Below are 16567 nucleotides of genomic sequence, written 5' to 3'. Positions count from 1 at the left end.
TATCTATACCTTGTGTGATTTCTTGAGTGTGGTTAACCTCTTGAGGTTGGAGTTTTCCTTCTAGATCCTTCTGTGGGGCTGGATTTGTAGATATATATTATTTAGATTTGGTTTTATCATGGACTATCTTACTTTTATTCATTTCTTTGCTCAGTATGATAGTCTAGGCTGGCATGTGTGGTCTCTTAGAGGCTGCAGCACATCTATCCAAGCCCTCTGATTTTTAGAGTCTCCACTGAAAAGTCGGGTGTAATTCTAATATGTCTGCTTTTATATGTTACTTGGTCAAGATTACAGTTTTTAATATTATTTTGAAAGCATTTTCTGTGCCTTTGACTTAGATTTCTTCCCCTTCCTCTATTCCAAATATTCATAGATTCATAGATTTGTTTTTTTCACAGTTTCCCGGATTTCCTGTCAGGAGGTTTTTGTTTGTTTGTTTGTTGTTTTGTTTTGTTTTAGATTCAGCATTTTCTTTGACCAAGGTATCCATTTCTTAAATTGTGTCTTAAATGCTTGAGATTCTCTCTTCCATCTCTGATAGAGGCTTGCTTCTTAAATTCCTATTCGAGTTCCTAATTTTCCATTTCCAGATTTCTCTCAGTTTGGGTTTTCTTTATTAATTCTATTTCCACTTTCAGATCTTGAACTGGTTTATTCATTTATTTCCACTGTTTTTGTTTCCATAAATTTCTTTAAGGGATTTAATAATTTCCTCTTTAAGGACCTCTATCATATTTTAAGATCTTTTGTCTTATGCTTCAGCTAAAAGGTAAGTAAGAGCTGGGCAGTGGTGGTGCACATCTTTAATCCCAGCACTTGGAAGGCAGAGGCAGGCAGATCTCTGTGAGTTCGAGGCCGGCCTGGTCTACAAGAGCTAGTTCCAGGACAGGCTCCAAAGCAACACAGAGAAACCCTGTCTCAGAAAACAAAAAACAAAACAAAAAAAAAGGTAAGGTAAGGTAAAATCTGTTTCTAGGTATTGGGAGCTGACAGTTAGGAATAGGGATGAGCTAGGAGTAGGGGCTGAGGGCTTCATAGGAAGGAGGAGAGCAGGTGTTCCACTAGGGTCTGCTTGTTTCCTCTAAATTGGGGGAAGAGAGTGCAGAGGCCACAGCACATTTGCTATAAAGCTGGGGGATTGGACTTGAGGAAGGAGCAGAGGGAGCGGTGAAGACTTCCTGATTCCCTTGCCTGCGTCTTACTGTGCTCTCAAAGTGCCTGAGACCTCTCTTCACCTTGGTTACCTCCAAACACTGTTAGCATACAAACCTTGGGATTATGTCTCCGAACTACAACATGTGGAAGACACACTCGAAACACGGGTCCTCCTTTATGACAAGGGGCAGTGATATGAACTGCGCCTGGGGCTCCTACGCTTAGGAAGGAGTATGTTTCAGCTTCTAGGCCCAGTGTTTGCGCTCTTGATAACTGTTCCACACACCTTATCTCAAGCCCTTCAAAATGAAAAGTATTCTACTCCAAAACATCTAAAAGTTCCAGAAAATGTTACAAAGATCTGTGAATTGTGTAAAAATCGGGTAATACCATCATGTTTGATAGCAAGAATTCTGGCTGCACAGAATGTTTGGTAGCCCTGTGGCTCTAGGGTACAAGCGCCAACCTAGCATGTAGGGCAGGAAGAGATTGTGACCAGGCCTTGGCAGACATAGGAGTCAGATCTCACTGATACAATCTCCAATTTTCTTGGAAAGCAACAGAGGATGGATATTTTAATAAGTTACTATAACCTAGAAAATGAGTTACGGGAATAGTCAAGCTGCTGTTTCTAGGATCTAGGCAAATGACTCCAGATGCAGAGAGGAGAGGCCAGACAGACATTAACCACCTGAACTGTCTCCTAAATTAACGTCATGCAAGCAATTTTTCAATCAAAGTCAACAGAATCAGGTTGTACACAGCTCCCATCTTCCTGAGCAAACCAAGCCAACAAAGCCAGGGCAATGCTCCCAGAAGCAAACAAGAAGTTTGCCAGTGGCACTCACAGCTGAAACACAGGACAGGAGAAGGAGGCAGGCATGCCCCCCCCCCCTCCAATGGCCCTGCAGGTGCCGGGAGTATTGTAAGGATACTCAACACAGAGACTTTAAGGGCTATTACAGAGGTGTGGTGAAAGCATCATATCCCAGTTGGGGCACCCATACAAAATAAAGGTGCTAAAAGGGGTTTTGTAATGCAGACTCCTTCTGCAGATGACCCTCAAGGACAAAAAGGACCATATGACGTCATTCACAAACCACTGCGCATCTGTGGTACACTCTCCCGCAAGCACAGTCATGGCTGTATAGGTTCAAAGCGCAGGCTCTCAGGCAACCCTGGTTGAGTCACCAGATGGTTAGAAATCCAGGCAAGAAAACATGGACACTTATACCAGAGACTAAGCTGCAAATAGAAGACAATCCCAGATGATTAGGGCAGTAAAACCTGTGAGAAACAAGAGTTTCTAAACCCCAAGACTAGCACAGAAGAAACCCTTTGCTAAGGATACCTCTCAGAGTTGGCCCAGCAGCACGTGGCTTTTGGTTTGGTGCCTGGCACTTTTTTTTATTATTTGTTTTAATTTATTCTTTTAAAACAATCTTTTCTCATTTTACGTACCTATCCTAGTTCCCACTCTCTCCCCTCCTCCCGCTCCCCCCACCTTCTCCCCCATCCTTTCCTCAGAAAGGGTCAGGCTTCCCACTGGGAGTCAACAAAGTGACACATCACTTCGAGGTAGCACCAAGGCCCTGCCTTCCCCCCTAAATGTAGGCTGAGCAAAGCCTAGCACATCTGAAAACAAACAAAGAATAAAAGGAGCCCAGGCCCTAATGCGCACAAGCAGGTCGGGTGATAACAATGTCTCTATATAAACTCAACAACTGTAGCAAAAGTACCACTCTGGCCAGGGATGTTGCTAGCTGGGGAGGCTGTGTGTATTTCAGAATGGGGGTGGAGGTGGAGGTGGGGGTGGGAGGGTGGAGGTAGGGTATATGTGAGCAGCTTTGTTCTCTGTTCAATATTGATATGGACTGAATCCCTTTTCTGGAAAAAAAAAAAAAAACAGTTTTCTAAACGGAAGGACTAACTCATGAATCACTTGATCCACGCTGACTGATCCAGAGGTACCGAGACAGCACCTTAAAAGAGAGTAAAGCCACCCCCTACAGCTCTACTTTGCCATCTGCCCCCAGGGGCTCGACCAGCCTCAAGTATTCAAACCCACGGGCTCTTGGATGGCTGCTCTAAGTTGTCTGCTTTAAGAGACACAGAAAGCTTGTATCTTGTTTTGTTTTGTTTTTCCAGACTGGATCTTGCCCTGCATACTTGGCTAGCCTCCAACTCAGAGACGGCCTGACTCTGCCTCCCCAGGGCTGTCATTAATGGTGTGGTCCACCACCGTGCAGCTTACGTCTTTTAAAGAGAAATGTTTATAAAGTAGAGATGGCACATTAATTATTGACTGTGTTTTTCAACTGTACACATCTGTAATCCTACCACTCAGGAGGCTGTAATCCTACCACACAGGAATTTGGGACCAGCTTTGGCCACATAGCAAGACCCTGAAGACCTACACTCATTTTTTTAATTACAAAATTAACAGTTATTTACTTTATAAAAATTTATTAATAACCATTTCCCTTTTAGCAATTAGCATAGCAGGCACTATTTGGGGCCCCTGTAGACAAAGTTCAAAACTGTGTGATGGATACATGAATGACTATTTTATTATTATCCCCTTTGTATCTTTTTAAGCTCCTCCTTGGTAGAAAGATGTCTTAAAGTCTCAACTAAACAATGAATGAATCTTTGACAGCCATAGGCAGTTGCAAGATATATGCTTGCATACACTCAAATCCTTGAATATTCAAGTTCTTTGTACCAACTGCCATAGTACGTTCATAGAACCTATACAAAACCTCCTGTTCGCTTTCAGGTGTGTCCACTCTACAGATGACAAACCACATACACCCCAGGAGAGCTCTGAAGGTGGCCCAACCCCAAACCATAAACTTATTTAAAGCATTGTGAGCCTTAAGTTTTTTAATTTTTTAGGGGGGGGGGGTGAAGATTGTTTATTGTGATTTTTTTTTTAATTTTGTAACTTGATTACATGGTTCTCAAGCGTGAAGTCTGCGAAGAACAGTGTGTGTTGTCGTATCAACAGTTGAGCATGACTCGATGACTCCTGCACCGTAAATGCCATCTGCTCTGTCACTTAAGGGATAACGAGGATGAACGTTTGCTATGCTGTTGCTGGAGGTGTTGGAAACATGGAAGACACGTGTGTGTGTGTGTGTGTGTGTGTGTGTGTGTGTGGTGTGTGTCACAGAAAAATATTCCGTAATTCTATGGTACTGCCTTAATCACTGTACTATTGCTATGAAGAGAAACTATGACCAGAGCAACTCTTATGAAAGAGAACATTAGCTGGGAGCTGGCTTACAGTTTCAGAGGGAAGTCCATTATCATCACGGTAGGGAGCATGGTAGCAGGCAGACAGTCAGGGACCTGGAGATTTGTAGGCTAGGATGTAACCTAGGCCTGGAATGGGTTTTTAAAACCTCCTGCGGTGACATACTTCCTCCAACAAGGTCTAATCTATTCCAATAAGGCCACATCTCCCTAACCTACTAATAATCCTTTCAAATAGTGCCACTCCCTGGTGACTAAGCATTCAAATATATGAACCCCTGGGGGCCATTCTTGTTCTAACCACCACAGTGTACCATAAATACAAACTTAGGGTGGTACTTAAGAGCTTGAGGTCAGTGCTCCTGATGCCTTGGGTTGGTTCTATCAGTTTCCAGCTGTTTCAGCTTTGTGAAACTTTTTTTTTTTTTTATTTTTTTTTAAAATTTCCATCTCCTTCCCTCCTCCTCCCCCCTCCCTCCCCTCCTTCTCCCCCTTCTCTCCCCTCCTTCTCCCCCTTCCCTCCCCTCCTCTCCATCCATACCTCCCCTCCCTCCCTCTCAAGGCCAAGGAGCCATCAGGGTTCCCCACTCTATGCTAAGACCAAGATAAAACAATGACATCTTGAATTTTGTGAAACTTTTTGTTGTTCTTGTTTTATCCTGGTTAAAATCAGCCTTGCCACCAGGAAGTGGGAATAATATCACAAAGAGGTCACTGTGAAAAGCAAACAACAAATAAGCACAAAATCATAGCTCAGAGTCTGGCTCGATATAAATGCTTAATAAACACTTGTTATTGATATTGATAAAACCCAAAGGCTTTCACTATTCCTCTAATATCAATAGGGCAGGAAAACCAGCAGCAAGGTCTAATTTTTTAGACAAGGTCTAATTGTAGACAAGAAAAATTTTTGAAGAGTCACAGTTTGCAGACAAAATCATCTCCCAATTCTAGTGTATTTCAGTATTTGCAGTCTGTGGTAGTTAATATCCACTGTGAACTTGACTGGATTAAGAAATACGGGGGAGGGAGGAACTGGAGAGATGGCTCAGTGGTTGGGAGCCCTGGCTGTTCTTCCAGAGGTCCTGAGTTCAATTCCCAGCACCCACATGGTGGCTCATAGCCATCTTTAATGAGATCTTGAAACCTCTTCTGGTATGTAGGTGTATATATGCAGACAGAACACTGTCTACATAATAAATAAATCTTTAAAAAAAGAAAGAAAGAAATACCGAGGGGATTCATGAAGAGCACCTCTGTGTGTGTACAAGGGCATCTAAGAAAGAAATACCGAGGGGATTCATGAAGAGCACCTCTGTGTGTGTACAAGGGCATCTCCAGGGACAGCTGTGTCACAAGGACCCTGACCTAATGAACAGATCCATCCCTTATTGAATCACACTAGGATGGCATTACTAGAGGCTAAGTAAGAGATGAAGGACTGGAGGTCTTGGGAGATGCCTTACTGGGTTACGTCCTGCCCTGGTTCCTTCCTAGCCCCTCCTTGTGTTTCCTACTACCAGGGTGTAAACTATTCAGCTCTACTGTGCTGGCCCAGCCGGACTGGGACTGAAAAAGCATGGGATAAAACCGGACTCCCTGAAGATGGCGGACAATGAGGGCTGCTGAGAAGCCAAGGACAATGACACTGGATTTGGATCCTACTATGCTTACTGGCTTTGGGGGGGGGGCCTGGCCTGTTTGGATGCTCACCTTTCTGGACCTGGATGGAGGGGGGAGGAACTTGGACTTCCCATAGGGCAGGGAACCCTTACTGCTCTCTGGACAGGAGAGGGAGGGGGAGTGGATGGGGGAGGGGGATAAATGGGAGGCGGGGAGGAGGCGGAAATTTTTAATAAAAATAAAAATTAAAAAAAAATAAAAAATAAAAATAAAAATAAAATCATCTTGGGGCTGGAGAGATGGCTCAGAGGTTAAGAGCATTGCCTGCTCTTCCGAAGGTCCTGAGTTCAATTCCCAGCAACCACATAGAGGCTCACAAACATCTGTAATGGGGTATGGTACCCTCTTCTGGCCAGCAGGCACACAGACAGAATATTGTATACATAATAAAAATAAATAAAATTTAAAAAATCATCTGTAGAGGGCCACTGAGATGGCTTAACTGGTAAAGGCAGCTGGCACCAGTCTAGCAATCTGAGTTCAACCCTCAGGACCACATGGTGGAAGGTGAGGCCCAAACTCTCAAGAGTTAGGCTGGGTGCAATGGCTGGATGCGGTATATGAGGCCCTTTGAACATAGGCATAAAGCAAAGAGGCACTCAAAATCTCAAGACTCAGCAGAATCCAGAGCACCCCAAATACCACTGTTCTGCCAGAGATGCTGTCATCCAGAGGTATTAAAAGGATGCCCCCTGCCTGGGGAGCAAGTACAGACTGTGACTCTACCAAGTGTTTTATCTTCTGTGCCATTATGGGTCCTGATCACAGTCAAACTCATCATAAGAATACACAGAAAATTTAAGATGGAAAGTAGAGACTTCATTTCAGAAAAACAGTTTGTTTGTGAGGGATAGTTCACATCTATAACCCCAGCGCTGAAAAGCCTGGAGAAAGGAGACATGGTCAAGGCCAGCCTGGGCTACATAGTGAATTCCAGCCTATCCTGGGTTACAGAGTGTGGCCCTGTCTTCATTTCAAAAGAACAAAAACTGTTTGCAGATTGGGCAAACAGTTTCCCACAGAACTCTGCTCTAAGAAGGAGCAAAGACCTCTTACCCAGAGAAAGTTCCCAGCAAGGTTTCCACTGGGTCCTGATCTGTAAATGAGGGTGCCACCATGTATGTATACAAGGGTGCCATCATGTATGTAAACAAGGGTGACACCATGTTTGTAAACGAGGGTGACACCGTGTATGTAAATGAGGGTGCCACCGTGTATGTAAATGAGTGACACCATGTATGTAAATGAGGGTGACACCATGTATATAAATGAGGGTGACACCAAGTAGGTACCCTCTTTTTTTGAATGGCTGACCGTGGGGTATAGTTCATTGGTCCAAATGAGATGACAAAATAGGAATTCCCAAGGGCTCTTTACCATGTCTGACTTGAAGCCTGGCATAGCCAAGTCTGTGGTTTCTCTAGAAGCTAAAGTAACCTGTGTCTATTACCCCGTCAAAACTGGCCACACTTTGATTTTCGGCCCAGTTAGCCACTTGAGAACCTTTTTGGAGATGTGGCTTTTCTTAAATTTCACAAGATGGGTCCATAGACTAATTAGGACGGCTTCAATTAGCCAATCAGCTATATTTAACCTCATTCATTTTTGAGATACGGCTCCTGAAGCTTTTTCTTTGTATATATTAGATCAATCACCATTTTATAATTTAGACACATTTGCCTGAAGAGTGACTGCAGGATGAAACAGGTGTTATGTTCATGTTTCCAACTACGTCTATGTAATTATTCTGATCTTTGAATAAAGTAACATGATTGACAGAAATGTGCCACAATGATCTTCTAGATAATCGTATTGTTCTCAATGAGGAACGCGACAGTCTGCCAGGAAAAGCAGAACGGAACGTAAAGTTCCATTCTGCTGGGGAAGGAAGTGGAAGAAACTGTTAAAATTTTAATTCCTTCACTTGAACCGAGAAAAAAAAAATATTTTAAGGCTCCAATTATACTGTACATTCTCAATATAGTAAAACTGGTGTCTAAAAATGTTTTCCTTTTTCAAATAAACAGATGCGAATCTCAAAATGGGTGAACAGATGCCAAGTAATGGAGAGAAAGCACCCTTTCATGAGAAATAAAACCCTACAGCATTACAAGGAGGCCCTCTACTGTCACCTTCTGGTGATGCATCTAGTAAGATCCCCATCAGGGTTGCAAGGCCAATTTTTAACAACCTTCGGAGTCAGGGAAATGACTTAAATCATTTTATAAAGTTTAATCATTTCTAAAAAGTTTAACAGTGAACTGATAGATTCTGGGTAATGTTATTCTAAACACAGTGTTTGAGCCACATAAACTTCAATAAATCCCTTAGTGACAACATTATTTATTTAAGGTCAGATTTTTATTATTTATGTGATATACTGTTTAAATATTTCCAAGAGAAGATTATGGTCCTGCCAAATGGTTTCTCCAATGACGACAGTCAACCCAAATCTATGGCCAAATTCTTTCCACTTTGAAGGAAAGTCTTACTGTTCAAAAACCATTCCTAACAAAGTATCCCCAAATCATACGGTACCAAGAAATCCAGAACCTTAGCAAAAAAATTCACAACAGAAAGGCGATACCAGTTAGCCATTGTTTTTAAAGGTCCAGGAGCAGACACAGACTTATCAGAAGAAAATCAAGCACAATTTTCAGGGTGCCCTGTAAGTGCTGGAGTGGCCAGGGGTGGAGGGGGAAATATTTCTGTGTAAGTGTTTTTGACTCATTGCCTCCAGAGAACTTAGGGGAAAGGGGATCAGACTCAGTGCTCAAGCAAATTATCTCATTTCTTTCCCCAAATTAAACACACTATGCTTGGTTTTCACATTTTTCTGTTAATGTTATTTTTGTTGAATGGGGCCACAAATTTTTTTTATAAGCTCAGGATTTGCAAAATCTGCATCCTTCCCATGTACCATCATAGACTTAGTCAGAACATGCTATTTAACTTTTACTGGGGTCATCTTGTGCTAAGAGGAAATAAAAACCCATGATGGCAATTTAAAAATAAAGAATGATAACTAGTGAGATTGACCAGCCTGTTTGCTAACAAGCCTGCCAACCTCAGTTAGAGCCTGCAGGCTAAAAAGGGAGAGAAAGAGACTGAAAAAAAAAGGAAACACAGACAGAGCAGGAAGAGGGCCTGGTGGCGCATGCTCATCATCCCAGCACCTGGGAGGTAGAAACAGGATTGTCATGAGTTTGAGGACAGTCTGGACTACATAATGAATCTTATAGGCCAGTTTCGGATTCGTAAGGAGATTCTGCGTCAAATAAGGCTTAAAGAAGACATTAATTAGTAAACTATTTTATGAGGTGTGTGTGTGTGTGTGTGTGTGTGTGTGTGTGTGTGTGTGTGTGGAGATCCACCTGCTGAGTAAGAACACTGCCTCTGCACTACACCCCTAATCCACATGCAGTATTGAAGGGCGCGAGAAGCAGTGTAGGTCCAACAATGGGCCACCCACATTTCAGAGCCTCTTCTTCGTGAGATTTCCACAGGGATGCTCAGCTTCCTGTGGGCCTTAATTCTGAATCCACTGCTCTACACTGAGGACACCTCTTCATATCAACTTGTGCTTGCAGCCAGGAAGTGTTCACTGACAACTTGATGAAGGAATGAGCGCAAACACTTGTCTTGAAACCCTTAATTAATAGAACAATGTCATTTATTTCCATTAAAAACAACACTGACTGCCTATCTGCTGGCAGAAAGGTATTAGGCCAAAAGATTAGGAGGGCGATGAGGTGTAAGGAAAAGCTTTACTTGCGTTTAAAGCAACAGTTGGTATTTGATTGATGAGATTAGGGAAAGGACCGTCCGGAACAGAAACGCTTGGTGAGGGAGCCCTGATGCATCACTGGGGTCAGAACACAGCGCATGGGGCAGACCCAGTAATAAAGTGAGGAGGAACACTCTGGGACTTCTGGTGGCCCTGACTTGTGGCACAGAGAGCTCACTGGAAGCAGTTCAGGTCCTTGTCAGCACTTCGCTTACTGATCCCCATCTGGAGACACTCCCAGAAGTCATGAGTGAGCGTTCATACACCCGCCATTGGAAATCATGTTTGCCTCTGCGCAGACAACACCCTTAACTGGCGTAGAGAAACACACGGGTCTGTACAAACTTTGAATGAAGTACGATTAAGCTGCTTTAGTTTCAGGGTTGAGAAGCAAATTTACTTTTTGATTCGAGTTTTCCCCCAGGGACACATGATCTGGGACTTGGTGGAATATTGACTTCTTTGACACAAAGGTCACTTGAGTTTCAAGGCCACTTGTTAAAGCTGTGTGCTAAAGCCACAAGGAAAGGGTTATATGGTCAAGTCATGAGAAGATTGTTCCTGAAGCAGATGCCAACAGGGACAGATGGGTAAATGTACTCTTGCTGGGAGTCAGATGGCCGGATCCACTTACCAGTCACATGACCTGGGGGGCTGCTCTAACTTCCACAAGCTCTGGTTTCCTCCTTTGTGAAATGAGAAGAACGTCCATGATGGCCCACCGCATTGCCACCTGCCCATGCAAAGAACTGTCCCCCACATCTTTGGGCCTGACGATGGATGTGTTCTGTTAACTGAAACATATTTGCTGTATCTCCTGTTAAAGAGTGCAGCAAGTCCCTTGGGAGGCTACTCTGTAGGCCTGGACTACAAGACCAATAATAGGACACAAGAAACAGAGCTATAGCTGGCCCATAACTGAGATAAAATGTACATGCCAAGTAGGTATTGATATTGTGAGGCTTGGGTGCTTGGGCACCTGTTCCCACTTCAGTACCAAGCACTGCACCATGCAGGCAAGTGGTATCGTGATAGATATATGGTAGCACACCGGGTACATGTACCACATTGTGCAGGCGGTACCACCCTGAGCAAAGGGTACTTTTGTTACATGTAGAAAAAAACATTTCCCCTTAGATGTGGTGATACATATCTATAATCCAGGCTCCAAGAGCCTGGGTCAAGCTCAAGGCTAGCCTGAGTTATGTAATGAAGCCATGTTCAATCTCTAACACTAGCAACACTACCACTAATAATAAGTTCCAGTTACTTTATGTTGTTTGTAGCTACACGTTTATCAAACGAGCTCCTTTTCAGTTGGCTGTGGTGACACATGCCTGTAGTCCCAGATGCTCGGAAGACTAAAGCAAGGGGACCACAAGTTCAAGGCATTGGGTGGCAATTGCCACGAAGCTGCCAATGTATTTTGTAAGTATGCATGTTGTATATGTGGAAAAAGTCTTCTTAATATATACCTATTGCTTCTCATGGCACACATGCAGACACATAGAGATCAAATCACATGTTTTCAAATGTGTTACATCATCTTTTATGTTTCTCTGGCTTCCATTTCGAAGTCCCTAGGAACTACCAAGAAGAAAAAGGGTTCTCCACCCATTAAGGAGTCATGTTGAGCGATTCCAAGGAACAGTAGAAACCCAGACTGCATCCAAGTTTTAACTGCCACGTTTTAAATCTAAGCTCTTGTTCCCTACATGTGACATCACTTAGAAACTTGTTTCAGGCACAGAGAATCACAGGACATAAAACATCTTGTCCCCAACATGTAAAAGACTAATGGAAAAATTTAGGCATGTCATAAACAGTATAGAAATTACATGAAGAAAAAAGAGGAATTTGCAGAATAGTATCTGCATCCTTCCAACCCTAAAGAGAAAAAGAAGGAATGGAACCTATCGGAGAATGGAGCAGCCAGCTCAGTGCTGTTCCCTATCCAAGAGGACAACAGACGTTCAGACCATCCAGTTTTCACAACCCAGCAGGACCAGCAACATGTAACATCTGGATTTGCCCACGCACATGTGCGCGCGTACACATACACTTAAATTTTTTAAGAACTCACTCTCTAGCCCAGGCGGTCCCCCAGTTCGCTGTCCTTCCGCCTCCGCCTCTGAGTGCCAGGAACACAAGTCTGCACCTGTGACAAGCAGAGAAGAAAGAAGCGACACTTTATTATTACTAATTTTTCTAGCAAGTCGTACAAGATGATTTTCATCTGCTTACAGTAACATGTGGACACATTTTGATAAGCAAACCCCATCCGGGCATGGCTGTCATTCTCTACATGAGAAAACCAGAGGAAGCGAGTCTGCTTCAGGTGCCAGGTGGATTTCCTCCACTGTTGTTGCCCGCCCTCCCTTCCCCTGTGGAGATATACTGCTTACAGCAGTATCATTGCACACCAGGGCAAGCGGGTTTTAGGATTCGTTTCATGTCTAGAAAAGGAAATTCTAGAGTCTGAACTGTCTGCTGTAGATTCCCAAAGGAGAGTTATGTTCAGACAACCTCTCTATTTGCGGTTAATGCATCAAGGTCTTTCCTCCCTTCTGCATGAGTAATGAGTGAGAAACCACATTCACTGCTTCCGTAGTCCTGGAGCAGGGGGTGGCGCCTAAGGGCTCAGGATCTGTGGTTCCAATTCCACTCCAGGCCAGCTATGTTTCTGAGGAGCAGAAGAGACTCAGTCCCCTGATTCATTTCTAGAAAATTGGGTCAGAAATAGGACCGATCCGTGGGCTGCTGTGTAGACCAAATGACAAATGGCACTAGGCATTCTGACCCGTGAACTATAAATGCTGTACATAAACATTTGCAGAGCCTAGGGCAAAAGTACAGATGATAATAGACTAAATAGTCAAAAGGGAAAGAGCCAAGTCAATAATCTGGCAATTATAGTAGGTATTATTTGTATCTATTCTATATTGCTAATTAGATTGTACCACAAAGGTCTAGGATCCCCCAGTTCTGAGTCACGACATGGTAGTTAAGAGACAGTAGGTAGCCACCGCTTGGGCCTGGGTGACACACGTGACATGCACAGGAGGCCTAAAGAGGCCCTGTAGCCAGGCTCAAAGATATTTGGGGCTACATTTCCAGGGTCCCAGTGACTCCCAAGTGTTCTTGTCTCTAAAAAAAGCAAGGGGGCTTGAGGAGACCTCTAAAGCATGGTCCTCAGGAGAATCTCTCAAGGCAATGTCTAGAAGTTTTAGGTATTATTTTGAGTGAGTAAATTTTGTTTTTTATAGAGAAATAAAGTTCTATTAAAAGTTAAAACAAAATATTCAGAAAGTAAAAGATTGATTAAAACGTGTCTGATTACCCATTTGTATTATTCTGTCCAAAATTAGAAAGTTAATCATCATATTATTTTCAAATGATATATGTGTATTGTTGATGTATATAGACATAGAAATTTAATGTATGTATTTATATATAGATATATTTTGGACCAAAGAATGTCCTCCCTAAGTTCATGTGGAATCCCTAAATGTGAACGGGGCTTCTATTTGGAGATAAGGTCTCACTTTTAGTTCAATTTAGTTCAAATTTGTCTCAAACTCTGTATTTAGCTGAACCTGGGCTCAAACTCATGATCCTCCTGCCTTAAGCTCACGTGTGCTGAAATTACCATGAAGCTGGCTAGAGCCAGGGCCTTGAAGGAGTTGGCGGAGTTAATCAGGGTGAGATGAGGTCATAAGGGTAGAGGTCTTATAAGTGTCACTGGGATCCTTGCAAAAAGAAGTGGCACCAGGGATAGGCACATTCAAAGAAAACACCATGTGAGAACACAGCAGGAAGGTTCCTGTATGCCAGCCAAGAAGAGACACAGAAGAAAAGCCTACAGCGCTTCATCTGGAGCTTCCAGGGTCCAGAACCATGAAAGATGATCTTAATTATTAAGTGACTCTCCAGGTGCTATTCCCTATCACAGTCTTTGGCTAAACAGGGTGTTAGAGGCCACTCTGGGCTATGTGAAACTCTGTTAAAGAAGAAGAGGAGGGGAAGGAAGAGGAGGAATCAGAGTTCACTAGTTTCATTTTATAAACAAGGAATCTTCATAGTTAGTGTTGCTGTCATTTAAAATAATCATTACTTCTGTCCTCCCATAGAAGCTGTAGAGCAAAGAACTATCCTCTTAGATGAAAGTAAGATCCCCCTCGAGTCCTACTGCATAAGGTAATCTAGAATTTACCATCCGCACTGGAACAGCTTTGTAAAGAGAGATTGTTAGCAATCAGACAAGGAGAAAGATACAAAGCGGGGCTGGTCCCCAGCTAGAATAGTGCGGCCCTGTTCTTAGCTGCTCACTCACGTTAGAGAGTATACCAATCCCTATAGTGACAACTGAAAGGAAGCCAAATGTACCCCACAGTTGTTAACCCCTGGTGTTCAGGAGGAGTATACAAGAAGACCCTACATTTAAGGTCAGCCTGGAAAATTTGGCAGATCCTGTCAAAAGAAAGGAAGGATAAAAGGAAGGCCATTTCCCTTACACCCAAGGAACTCATCCCCTACTAAATGAAAGCAGGATCACCTCTCGCATGTTTTAATCATACTGCAGTAACTTATGTAGAGACATGTGTTCTATTCATAGAAACAGACATCTCAGCTAAGACACAGAGTGAAGTTTGGGAATATGGGAAAAGAAATATCCAGGAGAGACTTCTAGAAAGTGGCATCTCTGCAGAGAAATATGAGCATGGGCTGTGTGGCCTTTAGGAGCTGAATAGTCTAATCAAAGCAAGCAGCACAGTCAAGAAGGTGTAGGGCATTGAGTCTCCAAATGAACAATTCTAAGTACTGGAGAGGAGAGCTGCACGAAAGTACAAGATTAACAGGACGAAAGACCTTATAAGGGCTGAAGCCCGTGCAACTCTGAGAAACACGGTTCTTTTCTGAAATGTTGGTAAACTGCCTGTGTTAGAATCAGGCAGTGTTATTCGTCTCCTCCTTGTTTGCTAACAGGTGAAGGTCCTACTCACACTAGAATCCAGCAGGACGTTTTTCATACCATACCCTTTCTCCCCAGACTCTGAATCAATTAAGCGTTACAGAAAAGGGCTGGAGTATAACACAGGGGAAGCACAAATAACGGCATGAATTCCAGTCTCCCTAAAAGAGAGAGAAGGGTTGGGGGCTAAGATGGGAATCAAAATGGAGCTTTTATTGTTGGGAGGAAAACTAGATGGGCCTCCTTCGGAAATACGAAAGAATGAAATTTTGTGTTTTAACTATACTGCCAACCCGAAGAAAACTCTGGACCCAAGAGAGTTTCCTGTCTAGAGAATTTAGCATGGGTAAGGTTGAGTTTAGAGAAAAAAAATCAATGAGGACAAGGTCAGTGGTTAATTATCACAAAGCTGGTGAGCAAATTCAATTTCCTATAGCAAATAAAATATTTAAGTTTAGCGAGCTGAGACAATTTCCTATGACAAACATTTGAATAAGCCTTGAGGTTACAAAGTCTTGCTATAGGGTTACAACACGAGAGGATTACAGATAAAGTTACATTTCTTTAATCTTCCTCGTCTGGAATGAGATTGTAAATACAAGCCTTAACCCTCGGAATTCTTAAAGCACTGTGTCAATGTTTGCTCTAACTTTGTATTGATTTAATGTTAAACAAGGCTGAAGTTATTATTCAAGTCAAACAAAACGGGCAGATAATCCATACAGAAGAGGCAGGGAGATGGTAGGAGGAAGGGAGGGAGAGAGGAAAGGAGAGAGAGCGGCTAGGGAGAGGAGAGGAGAAAGAAGAGGGGCAAGGGAGAGAAAATATCAAAGGCTGAGTTCCACACTCAGCCTCCGCAAAGGTTAGCACCAGTTAAAGCAGACAAGTTAAGGCGTGCGGTTCTAGGGGAAGACGGGCTAGAACTATGTGTTGGTTGTCACTGTCATGAAAGGGTCTAGAATTATCTGGGCCTTTGGGCATGAGTGAGGGATGATTGAAATTATCTTGATTTCTGTTACCTGACGGAGGACTAGCCCACTGTTGGTGGCACCATTCCCTGACAAAAATTGCAGACTGCAGATATGAAGAAAGGGAGCTGAGTGGCAGCGTGCATTCACTGCTGCTTCCGGACATGGCTGTGATATAACCAGCTGTTTCAGGTTCCTGTTGCCTTTGCTCCCCTACTATAATGTAACACATTGTACTTGTGACCCGGGACCCATAATAAACCCTTTCTCTCCAACAAACCAAAAGTTGGTTTTTTTGTCATGGTATTTTTATCATAGCAATACATCTCGGGAAAGAAACGAAGACAAAGATAGAGTAAAATTTGCTCCCATGTGAATACTTCTAACTGGGGTGGAGGTACTGGTTTCTACTTTATGAGCAGTGGGTACTTGAGAAACAGGATGGCTTGGTTCCCTTGTGAATACTGTAGAGCTCATTAAGGCAGAGCTTTTAACACATTTTTCTTTCCTGAAAGTTTCACTATGTAGCCCAGGCTGGTCTTGAACTCCTAACCTTCCTGTCTGTACCTCTGGAGTACTGGGATTATAAACAATGGCCACCAAGCCCAGTCTGCAGAATCTATGGTATTTGGTGATCGAGATTCCTTCCATTTAATGTCTTTCTGATGGAAATGTGCTTGACTTGAAGCTTCTGGGTAGAAACCTGTCTCTTCTACTGTCTTTCTGGCCATTCCTTCTCCT

The 16567-nt window shown here is 43.1% G+C and overlaps 1 long non-coding RNA gene across 1 annotated transcript in view; it reads right to left on the bottom strand.

Moving 5' to 3' along the window:
* Nucleotides 1–16567, bottom strand: part of LOC119826605 — a 34212-nt gene that overhangs the window by 9888 nt on the left and 7757 nt on the right. The window contains exon 2 of the long non-coding RNA XR_005287453.1: nt 11970–12044. This is a non-coding gene — a long non-coding RNA (uncharacterized LOC119826605). The remainder of the gene's footprint in view (nt 1–11969; nt 12045–16567) is intronic.

This window comes from Arvicola amphibius, chromosome 11 (assembly GCF_903992535.2).
Source record: "Arvicola amphibius chromosome 11, mArvAmp1.2, whole genome shotgun sequence".
Taxonomy (NCBI): domain Eukaryota; kingdom Metazoa; phylum Chordata; class Mammalia; order Rodentia; family Cricetidae; genus Arvicola; species Arvicola amphibius.
This window is presented reverse-complemented; position numbering and strand designations above follow the sequence as displayed.